Below are 24,884 nucleotides of genomic sequence, written 5' to 3'. Positions count from 1 at the left end.
TGCTGTTAATCGCAAATTAATGCCATTATTGTTTTGCTTGCCATTTGCAAACTGGTGCATCCAATTCCGGTGATCTTTATATCGATTTCGACCGAAATCAACTCATATTTCCAGTGGCGCTCTTGGTTTGCCAAGTTGAGGCCTGGTTCAATCTTTTCCTTCCGGAGCACGCATATGCATTGCATATTACATCCTGCATGTCATGCCATGTTTTGCATCATGTTGCTTGTGCATTGCACCGTTGTTGATTGCGTTTCCCTTGCTTGTGTTCTTGCCTTGGGTAGAGTCGAGAGATGAGTACGTGATCGAGGAACCCGTTGAGTATGCTTACGAGCTTCAAGCTTACGTCAAGGAACATAACACCGGTATGACAGAAACTAGGGCGGCAAGAGTGGAACAAAACACCGGGCATAAGGCCGAGCCTTCCACCCTTTACCAAGTATATAGGTGCGTTAATTACATAAGAGATATTGTGATATCCCAACAATAATCATGTTCCAACAAGGAACAAACTCCATCTTCACATGCAACTAGCAACGCTATAAGAGGGGCTGAGCAAAGCGGTAACATGGGCAAACAACGGTTTGCTAGGACAAGGTGGGTTAGAGGCTTGACATGGCAATATGGGAGGCATGATATATCAAGTGGTAGGTATCGCAGCATAGCAAAAGAGAGAGCCTCGATGAAGATCATGTTGAATAGATGGAGTCTGGGTTGATACTTGGGCTCTTCTATATTGTATCGAGGCACCTTGTTATGCAGATGGGGAACATGGTCTGGATAGTATGATGTCCTGAGGTCTCACACCTCCTCTAGGATAACTGCCTCAGCTATGGAAGCTTCAATCTTAGCTTTGTTTCTACATTTCTGTCGGAGATGCTTATTCTGTCTCTCAGGGTCATACTACCAGCAATTCTGCACATGCCCCCCAAGAATAATTCGTTCGTGAGGTGCAAAATGAGATGTGTCATTGGAGTAAAGAAGCCTGGCGGAAAGATCTTCTCTAGTTGACTATCAACTTTGGTGCCTTCTTATGCAATTTTTCAATCACGTCTTTACTTACTTCTTTAGCACAGAGCGTGCGGAAGAAATGGCTCACTCGCCAGACATGCTCGGGGACATAGCCTCGAACCATCACCGACATGATCCGCTCAATCCATACATGGTAGTCATGACTCTTCAGGCCGGTCACTTTGCCTGTTGAAAGATTGACTCCCTTACTTATATTCGATGCATAACCATCGGTGAACTTCAAATGTGTTTCAGCCAGATAAGTACTTCCTTTTTTCTGGCGATTTAAGGACAAAGTCAACATCTGGCTTGAACCAGTTTTTTCGACTGCCTGTGGGAGGCTTCATGTTTAGACGTGGTCTATCACAAATTCTCTGTTGATCGACTCTAGCTTTAACGTTATCCTTCGTCTTATCAGGAATACTGAGGATCGTGTGGAAAAGGGACTCTGCCACATTCTTTTCGGTGTGCATCACATCAATGTTGTAAGGAAGTTTGAGGTCCTTGAAATAGGAAAGCTGCGAGAAGGGGGTAATGTGAGTCCAGTTGTGCGTATCACCATATACCTCGAAGCCTTTGGCTTTGGCTTTGCTTTTGCCTTTGCCTTTGACTTTAGGCTTGAGAGCTTTTAGCTGAGCAAGAACATGTGCCCCCGAAAATGTTGGAATCTCTGTTACTTCATGAACAACCTGGCCTTTTGTGAAGTTCTTCTTGTCTTTCCTGTCTGGATGGTCTAGAGGGAGGAACTGTCGATGCAGGTCAAAGGCTACATACTTGCCACCCTTACTCAGCCAAATCATTCGCAGAGCCTGCATGCACACTGGGCATGGCATTTTCCCACTTGTACACCATCTACAGAATAGAGCATAGCCGGGGAAGTCATGCATGCAATAGTGAAACCAAACTTTCATCAAGAAATTTCTCTGCAGGCCCCGATCGTATGTCAACCTCAGAAAGTACCAAGAATGGTGCAAAGCATCCACCAGCGGCTGCAGAAACACACCCAAATGCTTCCCCGGTTATTCAGGCCCCGGAATGATGAGCGACAAGAACATGGTCTTGCATTGCATTAGGGCACCGGGAGGAAGATTGAGCGGAATTACAAACACGGGCCAGCAGCTGTATGGATTGGACGACATACCATATGGATTCAACCCATCACCTGATATGGCTATTCTGACATTCCCAGCCTCGGCTGCTTCCTCGGGGTATTCTTCATCGAACGACTTTCATGCTTCCCCTTCCGATGGATGTATGATTTTTTTGGATTGTACCTTATACCTTCCTTGTGCCACTTCATCATTTTGGCAGACTCCTTCGTGAGGAAAAGGCGCTGCAGTCTTTTTATAAAATCAAGATACCGAAGAACCTTAACGGGGATGGTTAGCTGCTTTTTCTCACGATCCTCACTGACCACCTCAATGTACCAAGACGAACCGCACTTCCTACAGTACTTGTCATCCGCATACTCGTGCCTAAACAAAAGGAAATTCTTCGGGCAAACATCTATTTTCTCATAATCCATAGAGAGTGCCTTCATGATTTTCTTTGTATCGTACATGCTTTTCGGCAGTTCATGACCCTCAGGGAGGCTGTTAGCCCATACTCCCAGGAATGCTTCGAAGCATTTCTGGCTACAGCCGTACTCAACCTTGACTGTAATCAGTTGCGAGATGGCATCCAACCAAGATATTTTCGCACCCACATAAAGAGGTTTCTTCGACGAGGCCAAGACCTCCAAGAATGCCTTTGCGGTTGCCTCCGGCTCCTTTGGTTCATTCTCTGAAGGTGTCACATTTGCCGTTTCTACAATAATGACATCATCTAGCATGTCCCTGACCCCGTCGTCCTCATATCCATTGATGCGTTGTTGCATCAGCTCCTCTCTACCACGGTCCTGCTCGGCTATGTTTATCGGCAGCATGTTAAAGTTTGGCATATATCCATGCGTGTGATGGTGCTCAGTCATGTCCTTCTGATTTCTACGGTGACATCTGGCACATCTCACACAGGGGCATGGTGGGATAATTCTCATTGGACGACGGAATATGTCGTTCAAATACACATCGGTTTTCGCGATCTACTACGATGTTACTTGATTCCGATGGATAAAACCACTGTACATCCACTGATTATCTACCATCCTCTGCTTTTTTGCAAGCCACACAACATAATTAAGGATTCACTTAAATTAATCACATCAAATTTTAATTTTCTACCGCGTTGAATCCACCTACATCTCTAATAGGTAAAGATGGGTCCTAATCTCACCCGAAGATGTGTAGATTGAGTACATTCTCCATTCTACCCCGTTCCTAGACAAAATTTTGACAACACCTCCCCGCTGTTCTCCAGATACACGTCTCGGCAAATAGCCGAGAGAATGTGCTCCGGAAAACAATGGGGAGGCGCCACTGAAATCCTGTCTCGAAACAGGGTAGAACATGGAGAACATACCCAATCTACACATCCTCGAGCTGTCCGTGGAAAACCCTGGGCAATCCGAAAGAGCTGCGGTGATAAATGTGCAATTGAATGCATATTTATTGATGCAACCCTTCCAGACGGGAGACGCCTAGGTTACGCTAGTTGACTTGAGAATGAAATCTAGTGATATGAAAAAATATAGGAGATGGACTTGTAGCTCACTCTCGGCTGTAGAGGAAGTAGTCGGACAACAGAGGGATGCTCAGGGCGACCAACGCGTCGGACAACGGTCACTCCTATGAAATGCGACACCACAAAGCCTGCAAATTCCATCGTGACAAAAAATTAGAACATCACAACTCATAGAGCATATTTAAAACATTTAAACATGCATTCATTTATTTTTGCATCATGTAGGCAAAAAGCTAACAACATTAACAATATATTCATCATCGTCATCACATATTCATCATCATCATTATCACCTATTCGTCATAATCATTGATTCATCTCATCAAACCAATTTTTTTTGCACAATATGCAACATATAGCATCTCATCTAACAATTTTTTTACTACCTATCTAGCTATCTAGCTATCTATCTAAATATGTAACTATGTACCTATCTAACTATCTATATAACTATCTATATAACTATCTATCTAACTATCTAAATACCTATCTAACCATCTAGCTACAAAATTACTGAAAACACTAAAACAAATACATCAAAATTTCACCTTCGAGAGGGCCGGCCGGAGTTGGGGCGGGGAGGCGCGGGGTCGGGGTGGGGCGGCACGGGGACGGGGCGGGGTGGGGCGGCGTGGGGTCGGAGCAGGCGGTCGGCGCGGGGTCAAGGAGGGGTGGGGCGGCGCGGGGTCGATGCAGGCGGCCAGCGCGGGGTCGGGGAGGGGTGGCGCGGGGTCGGGGCGAGGAGGCGCGGGCGGCGGCAGGGTCGGTGCGGGGTGACGCAGGGTCGGGGTGGGGAGGCGCGGGGTCGGGGCGGGGCAGCGCAGGGTTGGTGCGACGTGGGCGGTGGCGTGCTTAGGGGGGCGGCAAAGGTGGTGGACGACGGTGGTAGGGAGAGGGATCGGGGTCGGGTGCGGTTGGGAGAGGGAGAGAAATGAGTGGAGGAGGAGGACGACCGAGTGGATAAGGTGGCCCTATGCCGTTGGCTTGGCCGTCGGCATAGGCTCGGCCCACATGTTAGCGAAGCGGGGGAGTGGATAACGTGGACATATGCCGACGGCCAGGCCGTAGGCATAGATGCAAACCACATTTTTGTGAAGAAATAGTCCCACCTCGCTGAGGGACAAGCAAGTTGACCTGTTTAAGTAGTTCATTAATCCATATGTTATAAGCTCTGGTATTCATTAGACTTATATGAAGAAAATGGACAATTACGGTTAAACTTTCAGTGCCCGGGCAGCCGGCCCGGTGCTCGGCACTGAAGGTTTAACCGTGATAGTACGTTTTCAATGATGAATACTGGAGTTTTTAATCAATTCAATTATTACATTTTTTAGATTTTTAGTTTACCGTGTGTATGGGACCTGGTGCGACGCCCGTGACAGCGCGACCCTAGGGGGTTAGGCGGGACGGGGGCCCTGGGGGTAGCAATGCCACTGGAGCATCGCATCGGGACCTCATACATGTCGTACAGTGTGGTGGCATGTTCGAAGAGGCGGCACGCGTCTCCGGGGTGTGCCCGCCCTCACGGACGACACCGCCGCTGGCACCAAGAGGGGGGAAATGGACGCGTCGGGTCTACACGGAGGGGATCTTACTATGGCTTTGGCCCTAATGTTGCTCCAAAGTGTTCCTATGGGCTGACCTAACACAACCGGGTGGATAGGTCCACTGGTCAAAACCCATCTGTGCAAAGTGAAAGGGCTAGATCACGTGGTCAAACGCTATAGGGTTAGGCGGGATGGGGGCCCTGGGGGTAGCAATGCCACCAGAGCGTCGCACCGGGACCTCATACATGTCGTACGGTGTGGTGGCATGTCAGAAGAGGCGGCACGCGTCTCCGAGGTGTGCCCCCCTCACAGACGGCGCCGCCGCCTGCACCTGGAGGAGGGAAACGAACGCGTCGGGTCTACACGGAGGGGATCTTACTATGGCTTTGGCCCGGATGTTGCTCCAAAGTTTTCCTATGGGCTGACCTAACACAACCGAGTGAAGAGTTCCACTGGTCAAAGCCCGTCTGTGCAAAGTCAAAGGGCTAGATCCCGTGGTCAAATGCTACAGGGTTAGGCGGGACGGGGGCCCTGGGGGGTAGCAATGCCACCGGAGTGTCGCACCGGGACCTCATACATGTCGTACGGTGTGGTGGCATGTCCGAAGAGGCACCACGCGTCTCCGGGGTGTGCCCCCCTCACAGACGGCGGCGCCGCCGGCACCAGATGGGGGAAACGGACGCGTCAGGTCTACACGAATGGGATCTTACTATGGCTTTTGTAACACCCTCGATGCGACTATAGCTCCCACGTGTCGAGGCACGACTTAGAGACATAATCGCATTGAAGGCATATGTCGCAAGTTAGGCAATCTTCACAACAACCCATGTAATATAATAATAAAGGGGAGATAACATAGTTGGCTTACACTCGCCATGTCAATCAAGTACATTAATAACATTACAACATCCAAACACTCATGGCCCGACTACGGCGCCAAAATAAAAGAGAACCCAAACGTGCGACAACGGTCCCGATCACCCCCAACTGGGCACCACTACTGATCATCGGGAAAGGAAACATAGTAACGTTGAGAGTCTTCGTCGAACTCCCACTTGAGCTCATACGCGTCTCTTGGAGCGGAATCATCAGGCCATGCATCTGGTGTAATAGTAATCTGTGAGCCACAGGGACTCAGCAATCTCGCACCCTCGCGATCAAGACTATTTAAGCTTATAGGTGGGGCAAGGTAAAATATGAGTGGAGCTGCAGCAAGCGACTAGCAAGTATGGTGGCTAACTTATTCGCAAAAGAGAGCGAGAAGAGAAGGCGAAGCACGAGCGAGAAACTAGAGAACAACCTGCACACACATTACTCCAATGCCGTGTCCACTTCCCGGACTCCGCCGAGAAGAGGCCATCACGGCAACACACTCAGTTGATTCATTTTAATTAATTAAGGTTCAAGTTATCTACAACCGGACATTAACAAATTTCCATCTTCCCATAACCGCGGGCACGGCTTTCGAAAGTTCAAATCCCTGCAGGGGAGTCCCAACTTAGCCCATGACAAGCTCTCACGGTCAACGAAGGAATAGACCTCCTCCCAAGACGTTCCGATCAGACTCGGTATCTCGGTAACTCAAGACACTTCGACAGGTTAAAACAAGACCAGCAACATCGCCCGAATGTGCCGACAAATCCCGATAGGAGCTGCACATATCTCTTTCTCAGGGCACACTCAGATAAGCAATCCGTACAACTAAAACCAGCCCTCGAGTTTCCCCAAGGTGGCGCTGCAAGGGGCTCTAGTTTGGACCAACACTCAGAGGAGCACTGGCCCCCCCCGGGGGGGGGGGGGGTTAAAATAAGATGATCCTTGAGTCTGCAGAACCCAAGGGAAAGAAAAGGCTAGGTGGCAAATGGTAAGACCAAAGTTGGGCATTGCTGGAAAAGCTTTAATCAAGGCAAACTATCAAGGGGTTCCCATTATAACCCAACCGCGTAAGGAACGCAAAATCCGGGAACATAACACCGATATGATGGAAACTAGGGCGGCAAGAGTGGAACAAAACACTAGGCGAGAGGCCGAGCCTTCCACCCTTTACCAAGTATATAGATGCATTAAGATAACATGGCAAATATAATGATATCCTAACAAGTAAATAAAAGATTTTCCAACAAGGAACGGCCTCCAATCTTCACCTGCAACTAGCAACGCTATAAGAGGGGGCTGAGCAAAGCGGTAACATAGCCAATCAACGGTTGGCTAGGACAAAGTGGGTTAGAGGTTTGACATGGCAATTTGGGAGGCTTGCAAGCAAGTGGTAGGCATCATAGCAATGGCATAGCAAAAGAGCGAGCAAACTAGCATAGCAAAGATAGTAGTGATTTCGAGGGTATGATCATCTTGCCTGCACAGTTGTCAGAGTTGACTGGATCCTCGAAAGCAAACTCAACGGGCTCCTCGTTAGCGAACTCGTCTCCCGGCTCTACCCAAACAAGACAAACAAGCAACAAGGATACAATCAACCACGTGCAAACTCAAACAACACGATACAAAGATGATATGCTATGCGGGATGCGATGCGGGATGCAAAATGCAAGATATGACAGGAAATGCATGAACCTGGCCTCTTCTTGGAATTCCAAGTGTGCATCTGGAAATATGAAATGAAATCGCTTGAAAACGATATAAAGAACGCCGGAATCGGAGTTACGGTTTGGAAATGGCAAGCGATTCAAATATGACACCGGTCTGCGATTTACAGCAAGTAGGCATCTAAATGCAACGAAATGAACATGCTACAGCACCCAAACATGGCAACAAAATACATGGCAGGGAAGCATTCAAGATGCTTAACAAAAGTCTAGCACTGAGCTACGGCCAATTCATCCATTAGGAGGTTCAAACAAGCATGGCAAAAACGCAAATGGTAAAACAGATCTCAGACTTAGTGAAATTAACACTTGTTTGGAATTTCAGATCATATAGCCCTGTTCGGAGCAACAAAACAATATGCTACAAGACCTGAACATGACAAAGAAAAACATGGCATGGAGCTACTCAACAAGCTTAACAAAAGTCCCTTAGTGACCTTGAGCCAAAAGGGTTCACAAAATATACTAACAAGCACATGAACATAGCAAAAACATAATCAGTTTTCAGACTTAGTGAAAACTGGGGCATGCTGAAACATAACTCATGAAGGAATGTTTACGAGCTCGATGCACTCACTACGGTGCAAGTCATGGCAAGACAAGCATACATACCTTAAGAAGGCACAAAATGCAAGCTAGACATGGCAAGAACAATGGCATAGCATGCACGGATCAACTATAATAACATCGGCAAAATCGCAAACAAGTTGACGATCTGCCCAGATTCGCAACGAAGCAAAAGTAGAGCTCGATTGACTCAAGCTAGGGTGCTCCATAATTGCAAACAAAGACATGGATGGATAGAGCACTACAATATTAACAAAACTCCCTTACTGATCATCCTCAAAAGAGGCACGGATCACTAGGAAACAACACGAACATATGGCATCATGAACTAAACAATCCCAGGACTTAGTGAAATCACTAAGTCCCTGAAAACAGAATTAGCAAGTGCACCTCTTTGCAAGCTTGCACAAGTCACCACACACATCTTAAAAATACATGGGTTGCACCTCTAGAAAGATGAAAAAACCCTTATCAAAACATATGAAGAACTCACGGGCATAGCATGCACACAATAATCATGGTAAAAATGACAAAAGTGCTAAACGGGCATAACAGCATTTCGAGCATCAAGATGAGCTCAAAAGAAAATTATGCAATGGAATGAAATGATGTACTCTCCGAGATGAACATTTTGATATGCTATATGCCCAAATCGAAGCTACGGATGCAAAGTTACGGGGCCGCGAACAGGGGCATATGGACTGAAAATTTAAGGACTTAGAGAAAAAAAACAACCCCAGATCTAAGGTTTGCACGGAAACCGAGGCGGCGGCGGCACTGTAGCTGTTCGTCGGGGAAGAAGCAAGTAGCAGCCGGCGAGTGGAGGGAAGAGGCGGCGGCCGGCGTCGCCTGGGGCCGGCGATGGCCGGGGCGGCGGGGCCGGACGAAGGGCGGTGGGGCCGGCGTGGAGGCGGCAGCCGGCTCCGGCGAGCTTGGCCTTGGCGGCGGGCGGCGGAGGCGCGAGGCCGGGAGGCTGGCGAGGCGGAGGACGGGCGGCGGCGTGCTCCGGTCGCCGGAGTTGGTCGCCGGCGACGGCGAAGATCCGGCAAGGCGAGCGGAGCCGGGCGGCTCGGGCAGCTCGGCCGGGCGGCGGCGGATCTGGGCCCGCACGGGCCTGCCTCGGGCCCCGCGGGCCGGCGCGGTGGGGAGGAGAGAGAGGAGGCGGCTGGGATGAGGTGGCGGCGTCCGATTGGGCCGGAGCGGTGGCGCGGCTGATGTGGCGGACCCTGATTCGTCGGGGTGATGTGGCGGCGGCGGTGGACACGTCCAGCGGCGGGATGGACACGTCCGGTGGCGCGAGGAGGAAGATGGCTAGGGTTCATCCGCGAATTTCGGGAGGGGAGAACATATTTATAGGTAGAGGGGGCTAGGAGAGTCCAAATGAGGTGCGGTTTTCGGCCACGCGATCGTGATCGAACGCTCTAGAAGATGGAGTAGAGTTTGGTGGGTTTTGGGCCAAATTGGAGGGGTGTTGGGCTGCAACACACACGAGGCCTTTTCGGTCCCTCGGTTAACCGTTGGAGTACCAAACGAAGTCCAAATGATACGAAACTTGACAGGCGGTCTACCGGTAGTAAACCTAGGCCGCTTGGCAAGTCTCGGTCCAATACGGAAATGTTTAATCCCCACACACGAAAGAAAGCTAGAAATGACCACCGGAGGAGAATGAAGCGCCGGAATGCAAAACGGACAACGGGGAAAATGCTCGAATGCATGAGACGAACACGTATGCAAATGCAATGCGCATGATGACATGATATGAGATGCATGACAACGATAACAACACACGGAGACAAAGACCCGAACCCGAGAAAAATAAATAACTTAACGCCGGAAACGGCAAGAGTTGGAGTACAAATAGGGAAAGTTACATCCGGGGTGTTACAGCTTTGGCCCAGATGTTGCTCCAAAGTGTTCCTATGGGCTAACCTAACACAACTAGGTGGATAGGTCCACTGGTCAAAGCCCGTCCGTCCAAAGTCAAAGGGCTAGATCACATGGTCAAACGCTATAGGGTTAGGCGGGACGGGGGCCCTGGGGGCCGGGGGTAGAAATGCCACCGGAGCTTCGCACCGGGACCTAATACATGTCATACAGTGTGGTGGCATGTCCGAAGAAGCGGCACACGTCTCCGGGGTGTGCCCCCCTCATGGACGGCGCAGCCGCCGGCACCTGGAGGGGGGAAACAGACGCGTCGGGTCTACATGGAGGGGATCTTACTATGGCTTTGGCCCGGATGTTCCTCCGAAGTGTTCCTATGGGCTGACCTAACACAACTAGGTAGAGAGTTCCACTGGTCAAAGCCCGTCCGTGCAAAGTCAAAGGGCTAGATCCCGTGGTCAAACGCTATAGGGTTAGGTGGGACGGGGGCCCTAGGGGTAGCAATGTGCTACCTCTTGAGCACTGCTTTGGATTTCCCCGAAGAGGAGAGGATGATGCAGCAAAGTAGAGTAAGTATTTCCCTCAGTTTTTGAGAACCAAGGTATCAATCCAGTAGGAGGCTACGCGCGAGTCCCTCGTACCTACACAAAAACAATAGCTCAACGCAACCAACGCGCTTAGGGGTTGTCAATCCCTTCACGGTCACTTACGAAAGTGAGATCTAATAGAGATGATAGATAATATTTTTGGTATTTTTGGTATAGAGATGCAAAGTAAAAAGTAAAAGGCAAAGTAAAAGCAAAGCAATAATAAAGTGATGGAGATTCATATGATGAGAAAGAGACCCGGGGGCCATAGGTTTCACTAGTGGCTTCTCTCAAGAGCATAAGTATTCTACGGTGGGTGAACAAATTACTATTGAGCAATTGACAAAATTGAGCATAGTTATGAGAATATCTAGGTATGATCATGTATATAGGCATCACGTCCGAGGCATGTAGACCGACTCCTGCCTGCAACTACTACTATTACTCCACTCATCGACCGCTATCCAACATGCATCTAGAGTATTAAGTTAAAAACAGAGTAACGCCTGATGCAAGATGACATGATGTAGAGGGATAGTTTCATGCAATATGATAAAAAACCCATCTTGTTATCCTCGATGGCAACAATACAATACGTGCCTTGCTGCCCCTTCTGTCACTGGGAAAGGACACCACAAGATTAAACCCAAAGCTAAGCACTTCACCCATGGCAAGAAAAACCAATTTAGTAGGCCAAACCAAACTGATAATTCGAAGAGACTTGCAAAGATAACCAATCATACATAAAAGAATTCAGAGAAGATTCAAATATTATTCATAGATAGACTGGATCACAAACCCAAAATTCATCGGTCTCAACAAACACACCGCAAAAAGAAGATTACATCGAATAGATCTCCACAAGAGAGGGGGAGAACATTGTATTGAGATCCAAAAAGAGAGAAGAAGCCATCTAGCTACTAACTATGGACCCGTAGGTCTGAAGTAAACTACTCACACTTCATTAGAGGGGCTTGGATGATGATGTAGAGGCCCTCCATGATCGATTGCCCTTCCGGTGGAGCTCCGGAACATGCCCCAAGATGGGATCTCATGGATACAGAAAGTTGTGGCTGTGGAATTAGGTTTTTGGCTCCGTCCCCGATCGTTTGGGGGTACGTAGGTATATATAGGAGGAAGGAGTACGTTGGTGGAGCTTCAAGGGGCCCACAAGGCAGGGGGCGCGCCCTAGGGAGGGGGGCACCCTCACCCTCGTGAACGCCTCATGGCTTTCTTGACGGAGGGTCCAAGTCTCCTGGGTCTTATCTGATGAGAAAATCACGTTCCCAAAGGTTTCATTCCGTTTGGACTCCGTTTGATATTATGTTTCTCCGAAACACTGAAATAGGCAAACAACAGCAATTCTGGGCTGGGCCTCCGATTAATAGGTTAGTCCCAAAAATAATATAAAAGTGGAAAATAAAGCCCAATATGGTCCAAAACAGTAGATAATATAGCATGGAGCAATCAAAAATTATTGATACGTTGGAGACGTATCAAGCATCCCCAAGCTTAATTCCTGCTCGTCCTTGAGTAGGTAAATGATAAAAAGAGAATTTTTGATGCGGAGTGATACTTGGCATAATTTTAATGTAATTCTTCTTAATTGTGGTATGAATATTCAGATCCAAAAGATTCAAGACAAAAGTTCATATTGACATAAAAATGATAATACTTCAAGCATACTAACTAAGCAATTATGTCTTCTCAAAATAACATGGCCAAAGAAAGTTCATCTGTACAAAATCATATAGTTTGGTCATGTTTCATTTTCGTCACACAAGAATGCTCTCATCATGCACAACCCCGATGACAAGCCAAGCAATTGTTTCATACTTTAGTAATCTCAAACCTATAAACTTTCACGCAATATATGAGAGTGAGCCATGGACATAGCACTATGGGTGGAATAGAATATAATGAAGGGGGTTATGTGGAGAAGACAAAAAAGGAGAAAGTATCACATCAACGAGGCTAATCAATGGGCTATGGAGATGCCCACCGATTGATGTTAATGCAAGGAGTAGGGATTGCCATGCAACGGATGCACTAGAGCTATAAATGTATGAAAGCTCAACAAAAGAAACTAGTGGGTGTGCATCCAACTTGCTTGCTCACGAAGACCTAGGGCACTCGAGGAGGCCCATTGTTGGAATATACAAGCCAAGTTCTATAATGAAAAATTCCCACTAGTATATGAAAGTGATAACATGAGAGACTCTCTACTATGAAGATCATGGTGCTACTTTGAAGCACAAGTGTGGTAAAAGGATAGTAACATTGTCCCTTCTCTCTTTTTCTCTCATTTTTTGGGCCTTCTCTTTTTTTATGGCCTTTCTTTTTTTGGGCCTTCCCTCTTTTTTATGTCCTTTCTCTTTTTTTATTCCTCACTTGGGACAATGCTCTAATAATGATGATCATCACACTTCTATTTATTTACAACTCAATGATTACAACTCGATACTAGAACAAAGATGACTCTATATGAATGCCTCTGGCGGTGTACCGGGATATGCAATGAAACAAGAGTGACATGTATGAAAGAATTATGAATGGTGGATTTCCCACAAATACTATGTCAACTACATGATCATGCTAAGAAATATGACAATGATGAATGTGTCATGATGAACGAAATGATGGAAAGTTGCATGGCAATATATCTCGGAATGGCTATGGAAATGCCACAATAGGTAGGTATGGTGGCTGTTTTGAGGAAGATATAAGGAGGTTTATGTGTGAAAGAGCATATCATATCACGGGGTTTGGATGCACCGGCGAAGTTTGCGCCAACTCTCAATGTGAGAAAGGGCAATGCACGGTACCGAAGAGGCTAGCAAGGATGGAAGGGTGAGAGTGCGTATAATCCATGGACTCAACATTAGTCATAAAGACCTCACATTCTTATTGCAAAAATCTACAAGTCATCCAAAACCTCGGTACTACGCGCATGCTCCTAGGGGGATAGATTGGTAGGAAAAGACCATCGCTCGTCCGCGACCGCCACTCATAAGGAAGACAATCAAATAACACCTCATGTTTCAAATTTGTTGCATAATGTTTACCATACGTGCATGCTACGGGACTTGCAAACTTCAACACAAGTATTTCTCAATTTCACAACTACTCAACTAGCATGACTTTGATATTATTACCAACATATCTCAAAACAATCATCAAGCATCAAACTTTTCTTAGTATTCAACACACTCATAAGAAAGTTTTATTATTAATCTTGCATACCAAGCATATTAGGATTTTAAGCAAATTACCATGCTATTAAGACTCTCAAAATAATCTAAGTGAAGCATGAGAGATCAATAGTTTCTATAAAACGAATCCACCACCGTGCTCTAAAAGATATAAGTGAAGCACTAGAGCAAAACTATAAAGCTCAAAAGATATAAGTGAAGCACATAGAGTATTCTATCAAATTCCAAATTATGTATGGCTCTCTCAAAAGTTGTGTACAGCAAGGATGATTGTGGTAGACTAACAAGCAAAGAATCAAATCATAAAAGACGCTCCAAGCAAAACACATATCATGTGGTGAATAAAAATATAGCTCCAAGTAAAGTTACCGATAGAAGTAGACGAAAGAGGAGATGCCTTCCGGGGCATCCCCAAGCTTTGGATTTTAGGTGTCCTTAGATTATCTTGGGGGTGCCATGGGCATCCCCAAGCTTAGGCTCTTGCCACTCCTTGTTCCATAATCCATCAAATCTTTACCCAAAACTTGAAAACTTCACAACACAAAATTTAAAGTAGAAAATCTCGTGAGCTCCGTTAGCAAAAGAAAACAAAAGACCACTTCAAGGTACTATAATGAACTCATTCTTTATTTATATTGGTGTTAAACCTACTGTATTCCAACTTCTCTATGGTTTATAAACTATTTTACTAGCCATAGATTGACCAAAATAAGCAAACAACACACAAAAAAACAGAATCTGTCAAAAACAGAATAGTCTATTGTGGATCTTTTTATGTAGGCTTTCAATTAATTCAATGGTAGCAACTTTATTTTCAATAATTTCAAGTCTTTACATGCGTAACATGCTCCAAAGTTAACATAGTTCCATTAACCAAAAGAGGTGGTGAGCCAAATAAATCTATCATAGCATTATAAGAATCAAAAGTGCTACCCAAGAAATTCCCTCCGGTAATGGTATCAAGGATATATCTATACCAAGAACATAAAAATTGCGGAGAAGAACCGAAGTAGATTGCTTCCTGGTAGATCTATTTTGAGCATTGCAAATTCTATACCAAGCATATTTTAGATTTTCTCCCTCCCTTTGTTTAAAATTTAGAACTTCATTCTCGGGAGACAACGGAGAATATATGGGACTAGCCATGATGACAAGCAAACAAACTAACACACGAGCAAACAAAAACCAAATGGGCAAAAAGAGGCAAATAGAGAAAGAGAGGGAGGATAGAGAGAGAGAGGTTGAATAAAACGGCAAGGGTGAAGTGGGGGAGAGGAAAACGAGAGGCAAATGGCAAATAATGTAATGCCGGAGATAGGGATTGTGATGGGTACTTGGTATGTTGACTTTTGCGCAGACTCCCCGCCAACGGCGCCAAAAATTCTTCTTGCTACCTCTTGAGCACTGCGTTGGATTTCCTCGAAGAGGACAGGATGATGCAGCAAAGTAGCGTAAGTATTTCCCTCAGTTTTTGAGAACCAAGGTATCAATCGAGTAGGAGCCTACGCGCGAGTCCTTCGTACCTACACAAAAACAATAGCTCAACGCAACCAACGCGCTTAGGGGTTGTCAATCCCTTCACGGTCACTTACGAAAGTGAGATCTGATAAAGATGATAGATAATATTTTTGGTATTTTTGGTATGGAGATGCAAAGTAAAAAGTAAAAGGCAAAGTAAAAGAAAAGCAATAATAAAGTGATGGAGATTGATATGATGAGAAAGAGACCCGGGCGCCATAGGTTTCACTAGTGGCTTCTCTCAAGAGCATAAGTATTCTACGGTGGGTGAACAAATTACTGTAGAGCAATTGATAGAATTGAGCATAGTTATGAGAATATCTAGGTATGATCATGTATATAGGCATCATGTCCGAGACAAGTAGACCGACTCCTGCCTGCATCTACTACTATTACTCCACTCATCGCCCGCTATCCAGCATGCATCTAGAGTATTAAGTTAAAAACAGAGTAACACCTTAAGCAACATGACATGATGTAGAGGGATAGTTTCATGCAATATGATAAAAAAACATCTTGTTATCCTCGATGGCAACAATACAATATGTGCCTTGCTGCCCCTTCTGTCACTGGGAAAGGACACCGCAAGATTGAACCCAAAGCTAAGCACTTCGCCCATGGCAAGAAAAACCAATCTAGTAGGCCAAACCAAACTGATAATTCGAAGAGACTTGCAAAGATAACCAATCATACATAAAAGAATTCAGAGAAGATTCAAATATTATTCATAGATAGACTGGATCATAAACCCACAATTCATCGGTCTCAACAAACACACCGCAAAAAGAAGATTACATCGAATAGATCTCCACAAGAGAGGGGGAGAACATTGTATTGAGATCCAAAACGAGAGAAGAAGCCATCTAGCTACTAACTATGGACCCGTAGGTCCGAAGTAAACTACTCACACTTCATCGGAGGGGCTTGGATGATGATGTAGAAGCCCTCCGTGATCGATTCCCCTTCCGGCGGAGCTCCGGAACAGGACCCAAGACGGGATCTCGTGGATACAGAAAGTTGCGGCGGTGGAATTAGGTTCTTGGCTCCGTCCCCGATCGTTTGGGGCTTCGAGGGGCCCACGAGGCAGGGGGCGCGCCCTGGGGGGGGCACCCTCCACCCTCGTGCCTGCCTCATAGCTTTCTTGACGGAGGGTCCAAGTCTCCTGGGTCTTATCTGATGAGAAAATCACGTTCCCGAAGGTTTCATTCCGTTGGACTCCGTTTGATATTCTGTTGCTCCGAAACACTGAAATAGGCAAAAAAATAGCAATTCTGGGCTGGGCCTCCGGTTAATAGTTTAGTCTCAAAAAATATAAAAGTGGAAAATAAAGCCCAATATGGTCCAAAACAGTAGATAATATAGCATTGAGCAATCAAAAATTATAGATACGTTGGAGACGTATCACAATGCCACCGGAGCGTCGCACCGGAACCTCATACATGTCGTACGGTGTGGTGGCATGTGCGAAGAGGCAGCCCGCGTCTCCGGGGTGTGCCCCCCTCACGGACGGCGCCGCCGCCGGCACACGGAGGGGGGAAATGGACGCGTCGGGTCTACACGGAGGGGATCTTGCTGTGGCTTTGGCCCGGATGTTGCTCCAAAGTGTTCCTATGGGCTGACCTAACACTACCAGGTGGATAGGTCCACAGGTCAAAGCCCGTTCATGCAAAGTCAAAGGGATAGATCACGTGGTCAAACGCTACAGGGTTAGGCGGGACGGGGGCCCTGGGGTAGCAATGCCACCGGAGCATCGCACTGGGACCTCATACATGTCGTACGGCATGGTGGCATATCCGAAGAGGCGGCATGCGTCTCCGTGGTGTGCCCCCCCTCACGGACGGCGTCGTCGCCGGCACCTGGAGGGGAAAAACGGACGCGTCAGGTCTACATGGAGGGGATCTTACTGTGGCTTTGGCCCGGATGTTGCTCCAAAGTGTTCCTATGGGCTGACCTAACACAACCAGGTGGAGAGTTCCACTGGTCAAAGCCCGTCCGGGAAAAGTGATCAAAGGGCTAGATCCCGTGGTCAAACGCTACAGGGTTAGGTGGAACGGGGGCGCTGGGGGGTAGCAATGCCACTGGAGCGTCGCACCGGGACCTCATACATGTCGTACGGTGTGGTGGCATGTCCGAAGAGGCAGCACGGGTCTCCGGGGTGTGCCTCCCCTCACGGACGGCGCCGCCGCCGGCACAGGGCGGTAGTGACGCCCATGAGGGGGCACTCCCCGGAGCCGCGTGCCAGGTGCCTGTGCCTGCCACCATGCTTCCACAACCATAGGAGGGCCCACCGCAACACCTAGCAGCATTGCTACCCCCCAGGTACCCCGTCCCGTCTAACCCTGACACAGACGACCATCGGGTCTAGCCCTTTGACTTTCGCTGGACGTAGTTTGACCGGTGGACCTTTTCACCAAGTTGTCATAGCCCAGCCATAGCTACACCCCCCAACACAGCCTCGGCACAACCCACCCCAAGATTCCCTCCATGTCGGCCCGACGTGGCCGTTTCCCCCCTCCGGGGCACGGCGCGGCAGCGACGCCCGTGAGGGGTGGGGGGGACACCCCGGGGCTGCGTGTCGGGTGCCTGCATCTGCCACCACGTTTCCACAACCGTAGGAGGGCCCACCGTAACACCTGGCGGCATTGCTACCCCCCACAGGTACCCCGTCGTGTCTAACCTCTCCGTGACACGACGGAAGCAAGGCCCGTGTGGGGGGCAATCGATATATGTTTTCTGTACATTTAAGTTAATGAAATTAGTTTTGGAAAAAAATAAAATTAAAAAGAGAAAATAAATAAAATATTAAAATATTATTAGAAATCTATGCCTACGGCAAAGCTGTCGGCATAGCTACGACCACGGAACGGTAGAGCCTTGGATCGATGACGTGGCGTAGGGCGGGGATCGATGACATGGCAAAATCCATGGGCCAGACCAGGCCGTCGGCATAGATATGCCACCCCACGGGACCGGCGAGCGACGCAGATCGATGATGTGGCGGCGGCCACCGTTAGCCGTTAGCCCGTCGACGTAGCTTGACGCAGTCAAACGTCCGTCGCCGCCCGGGTAGATGGGCCCACGTGACATGCCGACGGCCTACCCTATGTCGACGGCCGGCGTAGGCATATTTGAAGCAACGCCGACGGGTGATCTATGCCGACGGCCTCCGTCGGCACAGATGGGCATACGCCGACGGCTTTAGCTGGGCCGTCGGGGTATGCCCATCTGTGCCGACGGGGGCCGTCGGCATAGATTTGGCCGTCGGCAAAGCAAGTTTTTCTGGTAGTGCATGCATGGAGAGCCTGTACCGGACCAAGATGTAGCAACATCACGTGATGCCAGAAGCCGATGCAACATATCGTCCTGTTGTAGAGGAGAGTAGCGACTGACTGACAGGGTGACAACTATAGTACTGCATGTATCGTCGACGAAGCCCCCAAAATAGCAGGCGATTGCTGATCTAGTTCCCTTTTTTCAGTTTCTTACCGGAGAGTTCCACTTTTTATTCTTTCTTCCAGGAGTTATGTTGCCGTATAAACATGGCAATTGTCCCTTGTCAGGTACGTGTTATATAAATGAAGATTCTGGTAAACTTCGAAACGAGGAGTTCATGCAGGAGTAATGGACATATGGAATGCAACCTCGGGGACCAAGAGCCGAAAACCAAAATAGCAAGCTCGACCAGATATGTCTCACGCTGAAACTGAGACGAGAATTTAGAGCCAACTGAAAATGACTATACCCCAACCTATACGTGTGACGGGCATGTGAACAGCTGAAAAGTATGTGCGTCTAGCAAGGTGTGAGAAACACTAATTGATACTCCTCATGATCTAACGCACAATTCTGCCTTGTCACACTTATTGTGCTGCTAAATTAGCAGACGTTTTGAACATTGCCCGCTTCTCTTTATATATCTCTGGACCATATGCACCTTTTCTGCAGGTGTTACGAGTGTACACTCACTGCTGAACTTATGATTCATTTTCTTGCTAATGAGTTGACATTTTAGAAGAAATTGAAAGAGAATGTGGACAATCCGTGTGCTCGCATAGGGTCGCCCCCCTGAGAAACCATGAAACTTCAACAGGAAAATTCTTTGATGCAAATCCAGCACGTATAGAATGTTGGAGTTAAACACGAAGTACACCTGTGTACCGTCCGGTTAGATACATGTGTACGAGTGCGTGTAGGACTCATAGCAGTCACCGAGTAGGACTAGTACTGGTTAGCTTTAGCTAGTATATTTATGCTCATGTATCCCCTATAAACAGACCGTGAGATCAATAAAGCAAAACACCAGGCTCGAGACGGGCCTGTGGCAATCATCCAAATACTTGTGTGCGTGCGTTTGTTTCCGGCCGGCTGGCCGCCGTGCACGTATGTGTGATTTTGGTGTTGCCTACGGAAAGATTGATCAGGAGCAGACTAGCTAGTACAAGCTAGCTTTGCACTACGGTGTGTATCGACGTAAAGCAGTTCGTCGAGATTGTCAGCAAGCTTCGTTCATCATCGTCGTTCGTCGTTGGTTGTATCGCCATCGTCGGAAGTACTCGACGTCAGGACTGGGCTAACAATTGGTATCTAGAGCAAGATTGATCTCCTAGTAACGGGAGGTCATATCGGACGACGAGAAGAACAAGCAGTTGGCGGAGTACTCCGGTGCGGCTAAAGTAATTGATGCTCCGGTGAGATCGGAGTATCCACGATTCGACCGTGGGAACTTCGTGGTGTGGGCGACCATGATAGAGTGGGCGCTCGAGGCCAATGAGCTCTGGGAAGCCGTCGACCCCGGCGGTGACGAGTACATGAAGGGTGGCGCCTTGTATCGGAAGGATCGCCAGGCTATCACAACCATCTGCTCGGTGATGCCGGTGGACGTGCAGCAGCATCTAATCTCGAAGACATCAGCGAAGGAGGCGGGGGACACGTTGAAGACATTACATCTAGGGCACTCGCGTGTGCGCGAGGCGAACTTGCAAACTTTGCTGAAAATTTACGAGAATCTGAGGATGGGAGAAGATGAGACGGTGGACGCCTTCGCGGCGAGGGTTGCTTCAATGGTAAACGGGATTCGCGGTCTCGGAGAGAAGTTGGAGGACATCTCCGTGGTCTGTCGTTTCCTACGTGCCATTCCACTACGCTACATGCCGATTTTATCAGCAATCGAGCAATGTGTTGATCTCAAGACTCTCACTTTGGATGATCTGGTTGGTCGCTTCAAGGCCCATGACGAGCGGATGAAGCTGAGTTACGGTAATGCAAAACAGGATGAGTACCTGATGCTAACGCGTGCTCAGTGGCAGACATTGGTTTCCAAGGAGAACAATTTCGACAAGGCATCCGGTAGCGGCGGAAAGTACCGTCCTGAAAAGGACACTGACGAAGAGTCGGAGAAGCCAAGGAAGAAAAAGTTCAACAAGAGGAAGATCCTCTGCCACAACTGTAATCTGCTCGGACACTTCAAGTCAGAGTGCAAGAATTCCCCAAAGGAGAAGGTGCTCATGGCCCAGTTAGAAGATCAAAGTGACATGATGTTGATGTGTGAACTCGTGGACGAGGAGGGTCCAGTTCTTCAATCGCAGGCTAAAGAAATTGTCCCGCTCCATGAAGAAAAAGTTCGCTCTCAAGATTATGGTTCGGAAACTCGTGTCGATGATACAGACGCGAAGGATGAGTCCTAAAGTTATGTCGATGTTACAGGCATAAGTGCTAACTTCGCTGGAGCGGAAGCAACGATTGCCGCGTGTGCTTGGCCATGGAGAAGCACCATCTGTGCGACGGGTCCAGAAGAGGCTAGCTGTGCGTCGATCAAGGATGTCTCGCTCGCTGGTGCATCAAATGTACGTGCAGCTAGCTCAATATCGAAAGCTTCAGGTGATCAAGACAGGAGGCAAGAAACGGATGCATGCGTAACAGTTGCAGCAGTTTGCGGTGGCGGTCGTGGCCAATGTGCGTAACAGTTGCATGAAAGGCACGAAGGAAGTTTTTGTCTAGAAGCAGGGGACGTGCAAGTGGGGTGCAGCCCATGCACAAATACTGCACCTGGTAGCACATCCAGCAGGGCAGGAGGCCCATGCGGTGGTGCACGTGGAGCTTGGGCTGGGATTTTTGCTTTGCCAAAAAAATGCGCATAGCAGAAAATGAAACGTCTCCTCGGACAGTAATGGAGGAGACGAGGACAACGCCTCCTACACCCCTATTGCTACAACCGGTGTTGCACCCATATTCGAAGAAAACTCTTCGGACGATTGACCCGTTAAAAGTGAAAAGGAGTGGCAAGTGCCGAGGAACCGGCGAAATTTGTGGACGCGAATACGAAAGAGTGTTGGCATCTGGCTATGGAAGAGGAGTTGAGGTCGATCCACGACAATAATGCATGGGACCTTGTGAATCTTCCCAACAATGAAAAATTCATGAATCTCAAGTGGGAATTTAAGATCGAGAATGATGCCGAAGGGTCCATGAACCACAAAGCGAGGCTAGTAGTCAAAAAGTACGTGCAAGATGAAGGTGCAAACTTCGAACAAATGTTCATTCCCGTTGCAAGGATGGAACCGGTAAGACTATTCATCGCTCTCGCGGTTCAAGAATCATGGAGCGTACATCGCATGGATGTAAAATCCACGTTTTTGAATGGGGAGTTACAAGAAGAGGTTTACGTGAACCAACCACCGGGATTCATCAAAGAGGGAGAGGAACACAAGGTATTGAAGTTGCATAAAGTCTTGTACGATCTACAACAAGGCTCCCGGGCGTGGAACATCAAACTTGATCAGACGTTAATTTCTCTTGGATTTAAGAAAGCCCCACTAGAGCATGCAATGTACAAGAGAGGTGAAGGAAGGGATCGTCTACTAGTTGGCATCTACGACGACGACCTATTGATTACGGGAGTAGATGAAGAGGTGATTTCCAAGTTCAAACTACAAATGAAAGAGCTTTTCAAGACGGATGATCTAGGTCTTCTGAGTTACTACTTTGGAATCGATGTATATCATAAGCCGGAGGGGATCAAAGTATGCCAGCAAGCATATGCAAAGAAGGTACTTGAAAGCCGTGGCATGAAAGATTGCAATCACATTGTCGCTTCAATGGAACCTCGTCTTGAGCGGAGCAAGAAGGAGATGGTGAAACTACTCGGCTATAGTGGTAGTGATAAGGAAGGGATTGTCGATGACCGTAAGAGTACCTCGGACGTGGCATATTTCCTTGGTGGAAGCATAGTAAGCTGGCTATCACGAAGACAGAAATTGGTGACATCGATTTCAAGTGAAGCAGAGTGTCAAGGTGTGTGGCTAGGGAGGCTACACGTACGGTGATCTCAAGAATCGAGATCCGGAACAAGTGGTGCTCAATGTTGACAGTGAGTCTACAATGTTAGACAATTAATCCCGTAGGATCTACTTAACAGATCATAAGCCAGACACTAGATCACCTAATTGCATCTGTCAGAGAGATAGATTAGGCTCTTATACCACCAATGGAAGCAACCATTGGTGTCGACGATGCGAAGTCCCATGCCTGCTCGACGCAGGCTTGATGCAGGCTTGATGTAGATGCTCGCTGCAGGTAGCGGCGTCCCTTCGGGCGCCACCGGCACTGCCCTAGAACAGGGGCAGAGCTTGGAGATGATCTCCCCGTCGTGCAGCGCTCCCCCAGATCGGTTAGTGTTTAGGGATGTGGGGAGCAGGAGTAAACCGTACGAGAACTAGTCTAACGATCAGGGCGACAGGGGACCAAAACCACTTGTTGGTTAGGGTGCCCCCGATCAGGGCGCGTAAGTTGGGGTCGAGGGGAACGTACGTTGGTTCGTTACCCCTTCCCTTACGTTAACTTATTCTCTGTTTTTCTTTTCTTTTCTGTTCAGCCCGTTGGGCCTTAGATCAATACCAACATTCTCCCCCTTGATCGTTAGGCTCAATAACTTTTGTCCATTCTCCATAGGAATAATATACCAGTGTAAGGTGTTACAACACGCGATGAAAAACCATTGAACCTCAATACTCATAGCACACATCCTATTTCGAAATAGAAAACATTTTACTTATTGGGAGTGGTTTATATTAATGGTCCCATAATTCTAGAATCAAGAGGCTTCCAATAATCCCATGCCGGCTACATGCTCACGAAATATATTGGGTGGTAAGCCTTTAATAAGCGGATCCGCAAGCATACGTGTCGTACTGATATGCTTAACATTAATAGTTTGATCCTGGATTCTATGTTGAACAACATGGTACTTTAGGGCAATGTGTCTGGCAACAGCACTTGAGTTGTTGTTATTCGCATAGAAAACCGTGGGTTCATTATCGCAGTACAATGTCAGTGGTTTGGAAATGTTGTGAACCACTTTAAGTCCGGGAAGGAAATTCTTTAGGAATACAGCCTGCCCGGTGGCCTCAAAACATGCTAGATATTCTGCCATCATCGTAGATGAGGCAACTATCTTTTGCTTGGAGCTTTTCCACAATATGGCTCCTCCAGCGAGTGTGAATATATAACCTGACGTGGATTTCATACTATCCACACACCCGGCAAGATTAGAGTCTAAATAGCCAATAACTTCCCGGTTATCGGACTTTCTATATGTAATCATGAATTTTTTAGTACCTTGCATATAACGCAAGACTTTCTTGGCGGCCTTCCAGCGGTCCGGTCCTGGATTAGATTGAAATCTACCAAGCATCCCGGTTACAAAAGCTAAGTCAGGGCGCGTACATACTTGAGCATACATGATTCTTTCGACAGCTGAAGCATAAGGAACCAACTTCATCTGATCAGTTTCATTTCGGTTCCTCGGACAATGGAATGTCCCAAACTTATCACCCTTAACTATGGGGGCAGGTGAGGAAGAGCACTTATGCATATTGAATTTCTTTAGTACTCTCTCAAAGTATGCCTTTTGCGATAGTCCTAATGTTCCATTGGACCTATCTTGATGAATCTCAATGCCAAGGACATACGAGGCTTCACCGAGATCCTTCGTGTCAAATTTTGAGGATAGAAATCTCTTGGTATCATGCAGCGTATCTTTATCGCTGCAAGCCAATAGAATATCATCCACATATATGACTAAAAATGTGAACCTACTGCCTTTAAATTTAACATATATGCAGTTGTCCACTTCATTCTCTTTAAAACCAAAAGTTCTAATAATGTCGTCGAACTTGAGGTGCCACTGCCTTGAAGCTGGCCTCAAGCTATATATGGATTTCTTTAAACGACATGCCATATGTTCTTTTCCTTCCATGACAAAACCTTCAGGTTGAGTCATGTAAACTTCTTCTTTTAAGTCACCATTCAAAAATTCCGTCTTGACATCCATTTGATGCAGCTCCA

This window comes from Triticum aestivum, chromosome 7A, assembly GCF_018294505.1.
Source record: "Triticum aestivum cultivar Chinese Spring chromosome 7A, IWGSC CS RefSeq v2.1, whole genome shotgun sequence".
In the NCBI taxonomy this organism is placed as follows: domain Eukaryota; kingdom Viridiplantae; phylum Streptophyta; class Magnoliopsida; order Poales; family Poaceae; genus Triticum; species Triticum aestivum.
The sequence above is the reverse complement of the archived record's forward strand: the minus strand, read 5'-3'. Positions refer to the sequence as shown.